The sequence below is a fragment of the Meles meles genome, unplaced genomic scaffold (assembly GCF_922984935.1).
Source record: "Meles meles unplaced genomic scaffold, mMelMel3.1 paternal haplotype, whole genome shotgun sequence".
Taxonomy (NCBI): domain Eukaryota; kingdom Metazoa; phylum Chordata; class Mammalia; order Carnivora; family Mustelidae; genus Meles; species Meles meles.
Genome location: NW_025721148.1, coordinates 484,649 through 503,581, shown reverse-complemented (window position 1 = coordinate 503,581; position 18,933 = coordinate 484,649). Strand labels below are relative to the sequence as shown.

At 39.8% G+C, this 18,933-nt stretch overlaps 1 long non-coding RNA gene across 1 annotated transcript; it reads right to left on the bottom strand.

The window, feature by feature from the left end:
- Positions 1-702: 702 nt before the first annotated feature.
- Positions 703-17,305, bottom strand: LOC123936046. The gene is made up of 3 exons (XR_006817062.1): positions 17,244-17,305; positions 6,120-6,264; positions 703-807 (listed from the first exon to the last, which is right to left on the bottom strand). It is a non-coding gene; the product is annotated as an uncharacterized LOC123936046 (long non-coding RNA).
- Positions 17,306-18,933: the final 1,628 nt, after the last annotated feature.

Below are 18,933 nucleotides of genomic sequence, written 5' to 3'. Positions count from 1 at the left end.
CTCCCACCCTGCTCCTTCTCCTGAATAATCATCCCTGTCAACCAGACAGAAATCTCACAGTAACCTGATCTTGCTCTTCACTCCTCATCTCCCACATCCAACAGTTTTCAGTTTTCTTCCCTTCTGCCCTGTCAGAGTTCTACTCATTCTACAATGCCTTACATGAGGCCCTTTCCCTCATAATGCAGCCCCAAATACTCCAATTAGAACTTGCCACGGGGCGCCTGGGTGGCTCAGTGGGTTAAGCCGCTGCCTTCGGCTCAGGTCATGATCTCAGGGTCCTGGGATCGAGTCCCACATCGGGCTCCCTGCTCAGCAGGGAGACTGCTTCCCTCTCTCTCTCTTTGCCTGCCTCTCTGTCTACTTGTGATCTCTGTCTATCAAATAAATAAATAAAATCTATAAAAAAAATTAAAAAGAACTTGCCATGTCTTCCTCCACTATCCCAGGTAAATACTTACCCGTATTTCTAATTTTTGCCTGTTCGTAGCCATTCACATTAAAATTAGCAAATATATCACCATAAACCCATACTCCACAAAATTCCCAGAACTGCAGTTCTATATATATTAGGTACTTGAAATGTTAAAAATACATAAGCATCCTATAATGTAGACATTTACTATAAGCCAGATTGATTAACAGAATCAAGATGCTTCCAACTGGTGACCAAAGAGAATAACTTAGTAATTAACAAAATAATTACCATGGTGGGTGATTCCATTTTCTAATAATGCTTGTCCAAAGTGTACATCTTCCTCAGGCCTGTGAATCTCTCCAATTTCCAAGAGCCATGACACAAATTCACTGCAATAGAAATCCAGTGAAATAGTTAAAGAGTTTTCCCACACCTGCCTCCCCAAGAAGTCTATTTCTACCATGCTTTCATCAAGCAGCATTGGAAGGAGCCTCAGATATAAAGAAATATTTGCAGTGCATTTAAGCTTACATTTTTTCACATATGCAAAGCCCCAAATTATTTAAATTTTACTCTATCCTAGAAAACTCATGTCCATTCATTCATGCTTACCTAAACCCTATTATATAACACCTATTCAACTTACTGAGACCTCTAATAAACACAAAGGGATATTTTTAGAGTAGTTTTTTTTTAAAGATTTTATTTATTTCTTTGACAGAGAGAAATCACAAGAGAGGCAGGCAGAGAGAGAGGAAGGGAAGCAGTCTCTCTGCTGAGCAGAGAGCCCGATGTGGGACTCGATCCCAGGATCATGACCTGAGCTGAAGGCAGCGGCTTAACCCACTGAGCCACCCAGGCGCCCTTAGAGTAGTTTTAACTGTAAAGAGAATACAACAAGATCCTAAAGATAGCAAACAGACAAAATAAACAGAATAATAATGACTGAATATAAGAGATAGACTGGAATATGGCTTTCTAGGCACAGAAAACCAGTGTGTTTGAACTCTAAGAAGGCAAACCCCAAAAAACTGCACACCCCATATGGTAGAAGGAATTCTAAACGTGTTCTCTTACCCCACTATCAAGAATCCCATCCCTTGGTTTTGTAACCAAATCTTAATCTGGGTAGTGGTATGGATGAATTTTGTATAGGAAACTAAAATTCCAAGTCAGTTGACCTCAAAAGATGTAAATTATTCAAGTGAGCTTGACCCAGTCAGTTGAGCACTTTGAAGCAGAGAGTTTTCTCAGGCTGGTGGCACAAGAGTAAGAGACAAATTAAAAGCACAAGAAAGATTCAGTGAGCCACTGCTCACTGCTGCCTTAGAAGATAGAGGGGCCATGTACCAAGGAACACAGGCAGCTTCTGAGAGTGGTCCTGGCCAACAGCCAGCACAGAAGTAGGGCTTATTCTTACAATCACGGGGTACTGAATTCTGTCAACAACCTGAATGTGCTTGCAAGTGAATTTTTCTTCAGACCCTTAAGATAAGGCCCAGCCGCAGTTCAGCACTCGATGTTGACCTTGATTTCGACCTTGTGAGACCCTAAGCAGACAGCCCAGCATTGCTACCCCTCAACTTCTTTCTGACATATAGAATTATGAGCTATACGGGAGACAAACCATAAATGACTCTTAATCTTACAAAACAAACTGGGGGTTGCTGGGGGGAGGTGGGATTGGGAGAGGGGGAGGGGGCTATGGACACTGGGGAGGGTATGTGCTATTGTGAGTGCTGTGAAGTGTGTAAACCTGGCGATTCACAGACCTGTACCCCTGGGGATAAAAATACATTATATGTTTATTAAAAAAAATTTTTTTGGAAGGGGAGGCGAACCATAAGAGACTATGGACTCTGAAAAACAACCTGAGGGTTTTGAAGGGTCAGGGGTGGGAGGTTGGGGGAACAGGTGGTGGGTAATGGGGAGGGCACGTTTTGCATGGAGCACTGGGTGTTGTGCAAAAACAATGAATACTGTTACGCTGAAAAAATAAATAAAATGGAAAAAAAAAAAGAATTATGAGCTAATGAATAGGTGTTGTTTCAAGGCACTAGGTGTGTTGTTATTTATTTATTCTGCAGCAATATAAAATTAGTACACACCAATAGTTTTACTATACTGTTTTCAAATTTTGAAGTTATTTAGTGGGGCACATGGGTAGCTCAGTTGGTTGTTTTGGCTCAGGTCATGATCTCGGGGTCCTGGGATCAGTCACACCTCCTGCTCTCTGCTCAGCAAGGAGTCTGTTGCTCCCACTCCCTCTGCCCCTCCGATGCTTGTGCTCTCTCTCTCCTCTCAGATAATAAATAAAACCTTTAAAAATACATAAACAAATAAATAAATACGTTTTTTGTTTTTTTTAATAAATACGGTTTTTAATAAATTCATTCTTGAATTTAAATGTCATCTGGGGGGTGGGGGTGGAGGGACCTGGGTGGCCTAGTCGCTTAAGCATCTGCCTTTGGCTCAGGTCATGTTCCTGGAGTCTGGGAATCGAGCCCCACATTGGGTTCCCTGCTCACTGAGACATCTGTTTCTCCCTTTGACCCTCCCGCCTGTTGTGCTCTCTCTCTCTGATTCTCCCTCTCTCTCAAATAAATAAATAAAATCTTAAAAAAAGGAATATTCCAGCACAAAACCACCCATCAGAACTGTCTACCACATCCATCTGCTGTGGCTGTAAAAGGCCAGGGAGGATGAACAAACCACATCTTTTACCATTTTGGCGTGTGGGGTGGAGCCCTACATCACAGATAAGTAGGATGATATTTTATAACACAGGAAAGCACCAGCTTGGTACTGTTTTTTGGGCCATGTGGTATCAGTAAAAGAACACTAAATAGAGAAACATTTTATAATAAAATATTTTATTGTGCTCATGTTATAAAAATATAACATTTGAATTTTACATAAAGTAATGGATACATTTTAGAATGGTTTCAACTTTGCACAGAGGTCAGAGAAGCCAAGCTATACAAGGTGTCAGGAAATTACTTTTCCATTTACTTCAAAACCAAAGGCAACACCTATGGCTAAAGTCAAATAACCGAGGGGCATGGAATTCTAAAAATGGATATCTAGTCTAAAAAGTACATTTTAAGGCAGAAGAAGTTGTTAAAGCCATCCAAAAGAAAGAAAATTTTTAAAAGAAGTAAAACTTCAGTTTTTTCTTCAATAGCACAAAAATAATAATACCAATTCCAGGGATGTCTGGGTAGCTCTGTCAGTTAAGCATCTCCCTTTGGCTCAGGTCATGATCTCAGGGTCCTGGTATCAAGCACCAAAATCGGGCTCTGCACTCAGCATGGAGTCTGCTTGTCCCTTTCCCTCTGCTCCCCCCACCTCGCAAATAATTAAGTAAAATCTTGGGGAAAAAAAAGCGTATCAACTCCACAGTGCCGTCACAGGATTAAATGAGCTGATGTATGTCAGGAGCTCAGCACAGTGTATGGCACATTTTGAGCACTTATGAAACGTCAGTGGTTGACAAATGGGTTGAGCTGGTTGGTATGTAGCGAAAGCATCATTCTCTGTTCTGATGTCAGCAGATTCCTGAATATGCCAAATTAAAATGAGGAAAAGAACACACTGTAAGAACTTCTATTAATTAAGAGCATAGGGGAAGGAAAGAGAAGGGGTAAGAAAGGAAGTTACTGGCTGGCTTTATCATGGGACCTACAGAAATCACAAGATCCCATCAACAATCTGCGAAAGGATCCTGATCCAGTCAAAAACAATCTCAAACTTGGTCTATAATTAGTAACTAGTAACTAAGCTAGTGTGCTGTTATGGAAAAAGCCACAATGAACAAACTAAAATTTACCAAGTCTCTCCTGTGTATCAGGCACTGTGGAGAACGCTCACATATCATTGTAACTAACTAGCACTTTGGCCGTGTAAGATCATGTTAACTCTTTTTTTTTTTAAGTATTATTATTATTTTTATTACCATATAATGTATCATTTGCCCCAGGGGTACAGGTCTGTGAATCATCAGGCTTACACATTTCACAGCGCTCATTAGAGCACAAACCCTCCCCAATGTCCATCACCCAGCCACCCTCTCCACACTCCACCCACGTGTTAACTCTTTAGTTAACAAGACTCCAGCTCCTTTAATTAGGAAAACTTGACCCTGGGTCAGCCTTGGAGCTCTGTTTCCCTGGAACCTGATGGAGGCAGGGCATCTGCTGGGTTACCAGGCAGCATTGATCATGGCCAAAATGACTCCTGATGGCTATACGGAATATGAATACATTCTTGGTGAGAAGCTATAGCTTGAAGTGACTCCTATAAACAGGCATGTTCCTCTGACAACCCCGGAAGTTATGCCCCAGAGGTGGGTTTCTCTCCCACAAGAGCTGTCGGCTGGGGGCCTACCAAGGACAGCAACAGCAGCTTGCTGGCAGCTGAGTGCTCTGTTGTGAGGACCCCAGCCCCTGAAGGAGGGGCCCCATGCTGCCCTGCAGGCCAGGGTTTCCTGGCTTATATTCTTCTACCTGGGTTGGCAGCCGGTGTGGCCTATGGTTATTTTATGGTATCTGCATAACTTATCGAGAAGACATTCTGGTAGGCATTACAGGTAAGCACTATGATCATCTTCAAGTTTAGAGAGGAAAAAGACATTTAAACTTCCCACATCGCTCAACTAGCCAGAGGTAGGACCAGATTTGCATGGAGACAGTCTGACTGCGAAGTGTGGGCTTTGAACTACCACTCCAGTCTGCTTCTACAGAGTTGACATTGGCATTCACTGGTTGTATGAAGGCGGGCCTGGTAAACTCCCTGAGAGCTGGTTTCTGAATCTTTAAAAAATATAAAGATTATAAATGCAGAGTATGCATCTGAGGATTAGAAATATATGGAAACAGCCAACACGGGGCATGGCTTAAGGCAGCCGCCCTTCCCTTTGGTTCTGCACCCTTCACCGGGCAGGGACTCCCACGTGCTGCTGCCGCAGACCCCAGAGGACTGACAGTGGGTCTATGCTCAATACCCAGGCAACCTCTCTGCCTGTTGCTCTGTGCCAGGCCCCTTGCAGGACCCTCTTTTTCAGATTCCTCATCGATGGTCCTTCAACATGAGCCCAGTTGTCAAAGTGCTGATGAATCTCGGGTTTGGACTCTGTGTCTTACATTCTTTGGTTCTCTGACTTGTAGGCCCTGTACTCACATCCTTGCTAGACTTCCTCCCCCTTCAGTGAACCTGCTTCCTGCCAGCCCTGCCTGACCCCAGTGTCTGCTTCCCCCTCAGAACACCATACATCTGAAATGGTTGACGTCAGGGATGGATGGATAGATGTCTAAAATCTTCCATGATTGCAGGCACTAGGTCCATTCCTTCACCTCACTATCATCCAGGAAATGTTGACAGTAAAAAGATATTAAAAAATGCCCAGAGGAATGTTTTTTTTTTTAAGATTTATTTATCCATTTGACAGACAGAGATGATAAGTACGCAGAGAGAGAGACGGAAGCAGGCTCCCCGCCGAGCAGAGAGCCCGATGCGGGGCTCGATCCCAGGACCCTGAGATCATGACCTGAGCTGAAGGCAGAGGCTTTAACCCACTGAGCCACCCAGATGCCCCGGAATATTTTTTTTATAGAAGAAAAGCAAATCATTGAAGGAAGGGTAGTTGATACATGACATAGTGAAAATATGAAAGAAATCCATGTACCCAGACTATAGACCTTACCTTTCAAGGAAGCATTTAAGGAATGTGGTCAGTTTTCTTTTTCTGTCTTTGGTCAGATTTCCTTGTTTGCACATCATCTTGTAGAGTTTCTCGCCCTGTTCCGAGATCATTACCCAGGTGTCTTGCTCCATTCCTAATTTTAAACCTATCGAGAAGGAAACCAAGGACAGGTAACTGAAAAAGTCTCCTCACTCACTCTTGCCTGCATGAGACCAAAATTTATTGCACATCAAGCATGGGCAGGGGGTTGCAGATACAGAGCTCTCTACCACAGGGCACCTGGGTAGCTCAGTCAGTTAAGTGCCTGCCTTCGGCTCAGGTCATGGTCTCAGTGTCCTGGGATGGAGTCCTGAATCGAGCTCCCTGCTTAGCAGGGAGTCTGCTTCTCTCTCTCCCTCTGCCCCTCCCCATGTGCATTAGTTCTCTCTCTCTCTCTCACACACACATAAATAAATAAAACCATAAAAAAACCCTGAATTTGGAGCATAGGGGAAAGAAAGAGAAGGGGTCAAAAGGAAGTTAATGGGTGGCTTTATCATGGGACCTACATAAATCACAAGATTTGTGTGATTTTTATTTTCAGTCTTCTAACTACAAAATTTTTTACTAGAATTTTTATTTTTTACAATGGAGGAGGAATTACCATTTGTCAGTAACAGAATAATTTTTATTAAGAATAGAGCCTGTTAACATAAACAAATTAACAGAACATGCTTGTCTGCTTGCTTTGCTTTCTTCGTTTTTTCCTTCCTTCTTTCCCTCCTTCCTTTTTCACTTCAGATTTATCTATACGCATAGCTATTCTGAAAAAATAAAGGTTCAACTTGATGAAACATTTATTTTACCTTTGAAATGATTTGCTAAGCTATCTGAATTGACTGCTAAATTCAACAAAACTTAAAGAATTCTGATAGATTCCTGTCTCACGTTGAGGTCTTTTATCCATTTCGAGTTTATCTTTGTGTACGGTGTAAGAGAATGGTCGAGTTTCATTCTTCTACATATTGCTGTCCAGTTTTCCCAGCACCATTTATTGAAGAGACTGTCTTTTTTCCATTGAATATTTTTTCCTGTTTTGTCGAAGATTATTTGACCATAGAGTTGAGGGTCCATATCTGGGCTCTCCACTCTGTTCCACTGGTCTATGTGTCTGTTTTTATGCCAGTACCACGCTGTCTTGGTGATCACAGCTTTGTAGTAAAGCTTGAAATCGGGTAACGTGATGCCGCCAGTTTGTTTTTGTTTTTCAACATTTCCTTAGCAATTCGGGGTCTCTTCTGACTCCATACAAATTTTAGCATTATTTGCTCTAGCTCTTTGAAAAATATCGGTGGAATTTTGATTGGAATGGCATTGAAAGTATAAGCAAAATTTAATTTAAAAAACAACGAGTTTAATACCTTTAAATGGTCTAAAATATTTATATTGAAAATGACAGCTGAAATATTTCCTTAAGAAAATCAATTCACACTAAAGAACACCTTAAAGAGCTCCTCCTTGTGCCCAAACCCAGGGCAGCAGTGGCTGTCTAGGCAGCTCCAGACCGCCAGAGAGGTTCCGAGCAGAGATCGTGCACTGAGATTTTCCTGCTGTCCCGGGCTGGGAATGTCTGGTTTTTCCGGATGCCAGAGCTCCAGGCTAGCGCCTATGAGCACCTATCCCAAGGGAGGGTGTGGGACTCGAGCGTTTCAGGATTGCCGTCTGGCCAGGCTCCCAGCCCCTCACGGGAGCCAGACCCCACTCCTTCTCAGGCGCGCTGGCATTCAGGCGCACTGGCGGCTCAGGGACGGAGACCTGATTTCTCCGCCGCGCTCTCCCTGGCTCCGCGCCAGGGGAGGCTGTCCTGGGTCCGGGGACTTAGGTCCCTGACCCTAACCGCCCAGGTTCCCACTATTACCCCCCCCACCGCGATCCTTTGCTGTTTGTTTTTTGAGTGCTTTCAACCAGACTCCAAGTTAATGCTGGTCCCCAGACGCAGAGCACTCTCGTGTTGGGGTGTTACTTTCCAATGGGTCACCTCTGGTGGCTCCCTCCCCCTTTTGTTTATCTTCCGATATCAGTCCGATGCTCCCAGTCTGCTTTACCTGCCACTGGCGTCTTCTGCTCCAGTAGAGATCCAGACGTGTATAATTCTGATCTCAGGCTGATTTCATGGGTGGTCGGAGTTCTTTGGTAGGTAATCAGCTCACTTTAGGGTACAGGTTGAAATGGCACCTCCTCCTACTTCCCGGCCATCTTGACCCTGTCCCTCCTGGAAGCTTTTTATCTCTCCTTCTATTTTCAATGATAGCTTAGCTGGATAGAGTATTCTTGGCTGCATGTTTTTCTCGTTTACTGTTCTGAATATATCACGCCAGCTCTTTCTGGCCTGCCAGGTCTCTGGGGATAAGTCGGCTGCCAATCTAATATTTTTACCATTGTATGTTACAGATCAAAGATGAACTTAAACAATTCATGGAAACCAATGAGAATGAAGACACCTCGGTCCAAAACCTATGGGATACAGCAAAGGCGGTTCTAAGGGGGAAATACATAGCCATCCAAGCCTCCCTCAAAAACATTGAAAAATCCAGAATACACCAGCTGTCTCTATACCTTAAAGAACTGGAGAACCAACAACAAATCAAACCAACTCCACATGCAAGAAGGGAAATAATCAAGATTAGAGCAGAGATCAATGAGGTAGAAACGAGAGATACAGTAGAACATATCAATGAAAATAGAAGCTGGTTTTTTGAAAGAATCAATAAGATAGATAAACCAATGGCCACACTAATCCAAAAGAAAAGAGAGAAAGCCCAAATTAATAAAATTATGAATGAAAAAGGAGAGATCACAACTAACACCAAGGAAATAGAAACAATCATCAGAAATTATTACCAACAGGTATATGCCAATAAGCTAAGCAACCTAGATGAAATGGATGCATTCCTGGAAAGCTACAAACTCCCAAAACTGAACCAGGAAGAAATTGACAACCTGAATAGACCGATATCTAGTAATGAGATTGAAGCAGTGATCAAAAACCTCCCAAAAAACAAGAGCCCAGGACCTGACGGATTCCCTGGGGAATTCTACCAAACTTTCAAAGAAGAAATAACACCAATTCTCCTGAAGCTGTTCCAAAAAATTGAAGCAGAAGGAAAACTTCCAGACTCTTTTTATGAAGCCAGCATTACCCTGATCCCCAAACCACGCAAAGACCCTACCAAAAAGGAGAATTTCAGACCAATGTCACTGATGAATATGGATGCAAAGATTCTCAACAAGATCCTAGCAAACAGGATCCAGCAGCACATTCAAAAGATTATCCACCATGACCAGGTGGGATTCATCCCTGGGTTGCAAGGTTGGTTCAACATTCGCAAATCAATCAGTGTGATAGAACACATCAATAAGAGAAGAGAGAAGAACCACATGGTCCTCTCAATTGATGCAGAAAAAGCATTTGACAAAATCCAGCATCCGTTCCTGATGAAAACGCTTCAAAGTATAGGGATAGAGGGAACATTCCTGAACTTCATAAAATCTATCTATGAAAGACCCACAGCAAATATCATCCTCAATGGGAAAAAGCTCGCAGCCTTCCCGTTGAGATCAGGAACACGACAAGGATGCCCACTCTCACCACTCTTGTTCAACATAGTATTAGAAGTTCTAGCAACGGCAATCAGACAACAAAGAGAAATAAAAGGTATCCAAATTGGCAAGGAAGAAGTCAAACTCCCTCTCTTCGCAGATGACATGATTCTTTATATGGAAAACCCCAAAGACTCCACCCCCAAACTACTAGAACTCATACAGCAATTCAGTAACATGGCAGGATACAAAGTCAATGTACAGAAATCAGTGGCTTTCTTATACACTAACAATGAAAATACAGAAAGGGAAATTAGAGAATCGATTCCATTTACTATAGCACCAAGAACCATAAGATACCTGGGCATAAACCGAACCAAAGAAGTAAAGGACCTGTACTTGAGGAACTACAGAACACTCATGAAAGAAATTGAAGAAGACACAAAAAGATGGAAGACCGTTAAATGCTCTTGGATTGGAAGAAAAAACATTGTTAAAATGTCTATACTGCCTAGAGCATTCTATACTTTTAATGCCATTCCGATCGAAATTCCACCGATATTTTTCAAAGAGCTGGAGCAAATAATGCTAAAATTTGTATGGAGTTAGAAGAGACCCCAAATTGCTAAGGAAATGTTGAAAAACAAAAACAAAACTGGCGGCAACACGTTACCCGATTTCAAGCTTTACTACAAAGCTGTGATCACCAAGACAGCGTGGTACTCGCATAAAAACAGACACATAGACCAGTGGAACAGAGTGGAGAGCCCAGATATGGACCCTCAACTCTATGGTCAAATAATCTTCGACAAAACAGGAAAAAATATTCAATGGAAAAAAGACAGTCTCTTCAATAAATGGTGCTGGGAAAACTGGACAGCGATATGTAGAAGAATGAAACTCGACCATTCTCTTACACCGTTCACAAAGATAAACTTGAAATGGATAAAAGACCTCAACGTGAGACAGGAATCTATCAGAATCCTAGAGGAGAACATAGGCAGTAACTTCTTCGATATCAGCCACAGCAACTTCTTTCAAGATATGTCTCCAAAGGCCAAGGAAACAAAAGCAAAAATGAACTTTTGGGACTTCATCCAGATCAAAAGCTTCTGCACAGCAAAGGAAACAGTCAACAAAACAAAGAGGCAACCCACGGAATGGGAGAAGATATTTGCAAATGACAGTACAGACAAAAGGTTGATATCCAGGATCTACAAAGAACTTCTCAAACTCAACACACAAAAAACAGATAATCATATCAAAAAATGGGCAGAAGATATGAACAGACACTTCTCCAATGAAGACATACAAATGGCTATCAGACACATGAAAAAATGTTCATCATCACTAGCCATCAGGGAGATTCAAATCAAAACAACATTGAGATACCACCTAACACCAGTAAGAATGGCCAAAATTAGCAAGACAGGAAACAACGTGTGCTGGAGAGGATGTGGAGAAAGGGGAACCCTCTTACACTGTTGGTGGGAATGCAAGTTAGTGCAGCCACTTTGGAGAACAGGGTGGAGATTCCTGAAGAAATTAAAAATAGAGCTTCCCTATGACCCTGCAATTGCACTGCTGGGTATTTACCCCAAAGATACAGATGTAGTGAAAAGAAGGGCCATCTGTACCCCAATGTTTATTGCAGCAATGGCTACGGTCGCCAAACTGTGGAAAGAACCAAGATGCCCTTCAATGGATGAATGGATAAGGAAGATGTGGTCCATATACACAATGGAGTATTATGCCTCCATCAGAAAGGATGAATACCCAACTTTTGTAGCAACATGGACGGGACTGGAAGAAATTATGCTGAGCGAAATAAGTCAAGCAGAGAGAGTCAAGTATCATATGGTCTCACTTATTTGTGGAGCATAACAAATAACATGGAGGACATGGGGAGATGGAAAGGAGAGGGAGTTGAGGGAAACTGGAAGGGGAGATGAACCATGAGAGACTATGGACTCTGAAAAACAACCAGAGGGTTATGAAGGGGCGGCGGGGGGGGGGGGTGGGTGGGGGGTGGGCGTGGGGTGGGAGGTTGAGGAACCAGGTTGTGGGTAGTGGGGAGGGCACGTACTGCATGGAGCACTGGGTGTGATGCCAAAACAATGAACACTGTTATGCTGTACATAAGAAAATAAAAATAAATAAATTAATTTAAAAAAAGAACACCTTAAAAATAAAAAATTTCCATCTTATTCAATTCAAATTTGACCATTGTATTGAAATTTGTGGTTTGCCTAACACCACTACAGATCACATTTTCTAAAGGTTACCATTTTGCCCTCTCTCCAACTACACAAATAAATTAGTTCTTAAGAAAGAATATAAATGAACTGTTGTTACTTTCCGAATGAATGTCTAAGCGTATACTATGAAAATTACCAAGGAAGTTAACTGCAGAAAGTACAACAGCTTTCCTAGGTAGGTCTTAAGTTGGATACTTTTTATGCATCATGTTCAAACTAATATCTCAGAAAGAATCTTCAAAGAATAATTAAATTAGAATTAACCAAAATGAGAGTTGGGTCTAGACAATGGAGGAATAGAAATTTGGAGACAAACTCAATGGCTACCATCTTCCTTCAACATAAGCAGTAATGGATAACATGGATATATTAAAACAAACAAATTTTCACATTTCTACATGTCATATCATTATTGCATTATTTTTTTGTATTCTAAGGTATAACTGATATAATTCAATTTATAAAACATTATAAGTAAGAGTGTAATCAAGTTTATTTTTCAAAAGATTTAAATAGTTACACACTAGCTAAAAGCTTAGTCTCATTCCAAACGCAATTATTTCTTCTGCAAGTTTTGAGCTAAATCATTGTGATCAGTGTCTGATGGAGTCCTTTACTTAGAAAAGTATTTTACTTATACCTAGAGTATGCAAAAATACCTAGTATTTTTATAATATATTCAAATAGGCGGGGGAACATTTAAACTTGTCATCAAAAGTTTTAAGCATGGGGGCGCCTGGGGGTTCAGTGGGTTAAAGCCTCTGCCTTCAGCTCAGGTCATGATCCCAGGGTCCTGGGATGGAGCCCCGTGTTAGGCTCTCTGCTCGGCAGGGAGCCTGCTTCCTCCTCTCTCAAACATTCCAGAACTTTGGTATAGTGTGTCTAAGACTGGTCTTTAATCTTTAAATGTAACACGAAGTTAAAATATCCAGGTTTATAGAGGAACATTTATAATAATGAATTATGTGGCTAAATGTGTTTGTAGTTGAATCACTGAACATTCAGGAAAGATTATTTTAACAACAGGATTTTTCATTAAAGAGGAAAGATTCTAAGAAATGATTCAGGATTTCAGAATACCTAGTCACTCAAAAGATTTCAATTAACTTGAACTATTCCATTTGACTCATTGACAAAAGTCTGCCTAATAATTTAATATACTGAAATAATTACTCATTTGTTCCATTTGTTGTACAGACACATCTGACAAAAGTGAAGGCATAAATATTCACCAACTTCAGTGTCCCTCTCCTCCCCACCCTTGCAGTTAGATATCAGCCCTGAAGCAGGAGGAGTAGGTGCAAGGAGGGGTCACAAGGTGCTGTACCAGTCTGAGTTCCTTCCTTGAAAGAGAATCTATGTTCCTAGGTCATCTGTCTAAAGCCTCATCAGAACTTAGTCCTTCATCCCTACTAAAAGAAACTAATTAAATAGATTAGTTAACCTGATTAGGGTTTGTCGGCCCAGGCCTTCACCATCTTGCACTCCTATGTTCATTATGAAAGTCACCTCTAAATGTCCTTTGCTAATAACCCTAAATAAATGCTACCAATTAGGGATTCAGTCCATATAGTATGCAAGTTGGCATCATAGAAAGCCAGGATAGAGAAGAATGCCGAGAAGTTTAGTATGTAGATAATTGCTTATTCTCCCAGGTAGGACATATTATTGTGGTCTCTTGCAAAAGAGAGTTTCTTGTAAGTTGATACATCATACTTCAATCATTTTTAAAAAAGTTTTATTCACAGGCAAAGAATCATGGTGTGGAATCTAACACTGGGTCCTATTTTCCAAAGCATTAATTTGCTTTGTGATCTTGTGAGTTCTGTATAGGCTTTTAAATTTCTCTTGACCCATAGATAGTAACACTCAGTATGAAATTCCACTAAGTGTCTGATCAATATTGTTAACACTTGGCTTAAAAAGAGAGATCTTCGTTCCCTTCAGAAGGTGGTTCTATTTGGGGCGCCTGGGTGGCTCAGTGGTTAAAGCCGCTGCCTTCGGCTCAGGTCATGATCTCAGGGTCCTGGGATCGAGTCCCGCATCGGGCTCTCTGCTCAGCAGCAAGCCTGCTTCCCTCTCTCTCTGCCTGCCTCTCTGCCTACTTGTGATCTCTCTCTGTCAAATAATAAAAAAAAAAAAAAAAAACTTTAAAAAAAATATTTAAAAAAAAAAAAAAAAGAAGGTGGTTCTATTAAAGTGTATCAACTGAAAAGCTTCTGCTTTGAAAATAATTTTGCTCTATGTTTTAATGGAGAATATTTGATATCCCAATTTTCTGATTTCCCTTCTAATTAATTGTTTTAGTGGTCATCAGATACACACTGCAGGAACATTCATAATGGCAGAAAAACTAAAACAAATAAAAACCTAAAGTCCACTGATGGGAGAGTGAGTAATTAAGTTGTTATCAATATAATTGTGATAATATTCAACCAATGGAGTATTATGCAACAGTTAAATGAATAAACTATTCCTATACATATGGATAAATAATTTACAAACTATATTGTATACAAAATATAAATTGCAGAAAGCAAAATACATTATCATACTTATAGAGCTCATTAACAAGCCAAACTAAGCCGTATCATGCTTTATGTATTAACTATTATACATTATTTTTTTTTAATACTAGTTTCTCCTGAGATTAATAGCATTAGTAAATTCCAGAGCTGAGATTCCGAATCAGCACTCTTGTCTTTTGTGAATGTAAATCTAGAATTCAATTCATCAAGTCCCCAGGTTTTGCAGTTAAAATATTGTGGAAATGTGGAAAAGGTTCAGTTTACTCATACTCACTAAATAATCTTTAGAGCTTCAATAGTACTTGGTTAAGGGGATGAAGTATCCTAAAATGAAGGGACTAGATGGTATCTTCTTACTACTTCAATTCGGGAAGTGAATAGACAATCATTTTTATGCAGTATTTCCATTTCTAGTCACTATGCATTTTGTCCATATTATATACCCATTAAGGATATTTGCTCAAAAACTAGGATTTTAGGGGCACCTGGATGGTTCAGTCAGTTAAGCGTCCAACTCTTGATGTTGGCTCAGGTCATGATCTCAGGGTCCTGGGACTAAGCCCCATGTCAGGCTCTGCACTTCAACGGGGAGAGTCTGCTTCTCTCCCTCTCCCTTTGCCCCTCCTGCTGCTCACTATCTCTCTCTCTCTCAAAAAAAAAAAAAAAAAAAAAAACCTTCAGGATTTTAATTTTACAAAATCTTTTCTGTTGTTTACCAATTTAAAAAGGAAAGTCATAAGACCATAAATGATATCATCACTGTACATGGCTAATCTTGCAAAAGCTTTGCACTTGAAAGCAGGCATGTATGAGATCAATTGTAATAAAAAAAAACTCATTCTCAAATGGATGCCTTTAATAACTGCACCTAGATGGATGTCTTAATTGACTTCATAGGTAAAATCCTTTCATGATGTATATCAAATCATCATGTAGTACAATTAAAATATATTACAATGTTACTTGTCAACTAGTCCTCCATAAAGCTGGATAAAAACAATTGTACCTAAACAACTTGAAGCACGTTATAATATCTTAATGAGTTATATACAACTAAAATTAACAGCCTTTTCTACATCTTCCTGAAACGTATTTCTATGAGTCCCAATCTTGCTGCAAAATACAAAGAATTTAGAAGAGCATAGTAAAAAAAATAGTCAATTCATTTTCATATGTGGTAAAAAGCATCTTTAAAAAAAAAAAAAGCTCATTAAGGCAGGGATTAACAACAACTATCTTTTTTTGAAAGATTCATTACTCCTTTATTTATTTTAAAGAGAGAGAGCATGTGTAAGATTGGGAAAGGGCAGAGTGAGAGAGAGAGAAACTCAAGCTGACACCAATTTGATGCAGAGCCTGATATGGGGCTCAATCTCACAAACCTGAGATCATAACCGGAGTCGAAACCAGGAGTTAGACACTTAACCAACTGCACCACCCAGGCACCCCATAACTGTCTTTTGACTTTAACCCTAACCTGTTCCCTTTCAGCAAGACACATGGGTAGTTCTATGCTTTCTCAGTATCACTGTATTTTTGCACTCATGTCTCCTGCTAGGGCATTCTGATACTATAATCCAAGAGGCAGAACTCCCATGTCATCAATACAGCTGCCAGCTCAGAGAACTTGCTCTTGACATCTTGTTCATTGACTTAGGAAATCCCATTTCAAAAGATGAAGAATGACGTTCCCTTAATCTTGCCTCAGAAATCAGTCAGTTTTTGAGTTTCTCATTTTCATGTTACCAAAAATCTTTGGTTACACTGTCCTCATTTCTGAACCTAGAATAAACACTCATGCAAACCCAGCATCCTCAACCCATCTGTTTCACCTTTAAATTTCAGGAAGCCTTTTAGTACCTTTCAACTGAAAATAAAGTATCCTAGATATGGTTAGGAAGAAGTAAAGAAAGGCTCAGGAAATTTCCCAATTAAGTTCAGCTTTATTATTTTGCTTAAATAATCTGTAAAACGTTTCACCAGGAGTTCAAGGAAACATCCTATATATTAAGTACCTCCTGAAGAAAAAATTATATCTCTACTTTAAAAAAAATAACATACATCAGTAACACTGCTACATTAAATTACTTAAACTAATGATAACTAAGCTATACCAGGAACTTGCATGGGTTTCATTCATTCACTTATTCATTCATTTATTCACTTATTCAACAAATACCTCTTGAGTGTCTATTACAGGGTACATGGCAGGTCCAGTCTCTAGGGAAATAGCACAGAATAAGTAGCAAGACCAGTATTCTCATTGACTTTACCATCTAATCCAGCAAAGGTGGCAACAAATAAATAAATAATGAAGAAACTATTAGCAAGAATTTTCTAGGTATCGATATAAAATTGCCGGGAGGCTATACTAGATGGGGCAATCAAGGAAAATATTTCCAAGGAAGGGGAGGAAATGACTGGGAAACAGCACTGGGAAACACGGAAGACATATTCACCTTTCCTACAGAGCCTGAGGCATGTTGGGTAGCAACAGAAAAAATTTTTTTCCTCCAAAAGCTTCCTGGGAAGGTAGTGTTATTGAACGACCATCACATTTCAGTCAGGTTTTACAAGAAGGTAACGAGAAGAATCAGAAAACAGGCTAAGAGTATGTGAATTTTACTGAGGAGATCCTGAGTTCCCGGGAGCACAGAGGAAAAGGTTGAAACTGTGAGATTGATAATTTCTTTTTTCTTAAAAAATATTTTCCAAGGTTAATAAGTTATTTCTGAAGTAGTACCTGTTTATCACCTTACCTGTGTTTCCTTTTGCAATATACCAGAAGATTATCAAAAAGAAAAAACACCCGTTCTTGAATATTTCCAGAAGAAATTTTCAGCAAGATGCCACACATTAGCATCTCAGTGCAGGTGTCGGTGATCTTGGATCCCTAGGTTAAAAAAAAGAAAAAGAGAGAGAGAGAGATAATGTCTGATTACTTAACAGAAACTTTTGTGTGTAATTCTTTTTCTCATTAAAAGTCTGTTTTTATTTCAAGATACAATATATGGACAGAATAAAAGTTGAAACACCATAAATATTTATACACTGGATGGAGGTCTCTTTTCCTCCCAGACTCCTCCTCATCAGTCTCAGCAGATACAACTGTGGTTAGGAGACTCTGGGTCTTCTTTTAGCTTTCTTACACATGTAGGCATATATAAGCATGGATGATACATGTTACCGATGCTCTTTTATAAGGAGATGATTTCAAACTGATGCATAAAATTCATGTCTCTAACACTTCTCTCCCCCTCCTCTCTTCCCCTGGTATGGGAAAAGAGCTCCACGGATATATCACAAAGTACATTAAATTCTCTAAATTTTTAACGGGTCTCAACTTATTTATCCACTCCTTGGATGGGGAGAAGAAAAAAGAAGAAATTAAAGAAAAAAAAAACTATTTAAAAAGAGCAACCTTCCATACAGCTTCAACCCAAGGTAAAATTTAGCATAGGCACACTTGTTCCTTAAATAAGCCTTCACTGAGTGCATGCTAAGCTCAGATGACTAGTGACAAAACTAAGTCTACACACAAGAACTAACCACTGAGAGGAGACACAGATGGAAAGAACCTGAATCATGAACAGAGGAAAGCTGCCCAATGAAGCAGAGTACAAGCATTGGACTGTTGTGTGAGCTGATTAAAAGTCTGTCCTTTGAGCCATTATAAAAGTGGAAGTGTATTTGTTTCTACATCCTAAACTATCACAACTAATGCACTGAGTTAGACAAAACAAAAAACAAACAAACAAAAAAAAACAAAAAAGTTTTCAGTAGATAGCTGGTAAGCATGCTCTGTTTTCAATATGTCTGGTCCTTAAATCTAGGGATAAATTTCTGATTCTTTTTCAACTCAATGCTTTTATTTTTGTTTTTGATATTTAAAAATCAGACCACGAATTGTAAATTTCATATTTCCACAGTAATCATTGATACGGTTTATCTGATTATAAAAATTTAAATTACAGTGATAACTCATACATGTCAGTAAGAAATTTCCCAAATGGGAAGTTAAGAGAATGTGATTGTGCTGAGTATCTGCATTACAAACACATTTTATTTATTTTTTATTTTTTACTAACTTTATTCTATTAAAGATCTTATTTATTTGTCAGAGAGAGAGAGAGAGACAGAGAGAGCACAAACAGGGGGAGCAACAGGCAGAGGGAGAAGGAGGCTCAATCCCAGGACCCTGGGATCATGACCTGAGCTGAAGGCAGGTGCTCAAATGAGTGAGACACCCAGGCATCCCTACACACATATTTTATTTTTTTTTTTGTATTTAACTTAATTTTTTTTTTTTTTTAATTAATTTTAATTCCAGGAGAGTTACCAAACAGTGTTATAGTAGTTTCAGGTGTATAATATAGTGACTCAGCAAGTCCATACCTTATTCAGTGCCCATCACGATAAATGTATTCTTAATCCCCCTCATCTCTTTCA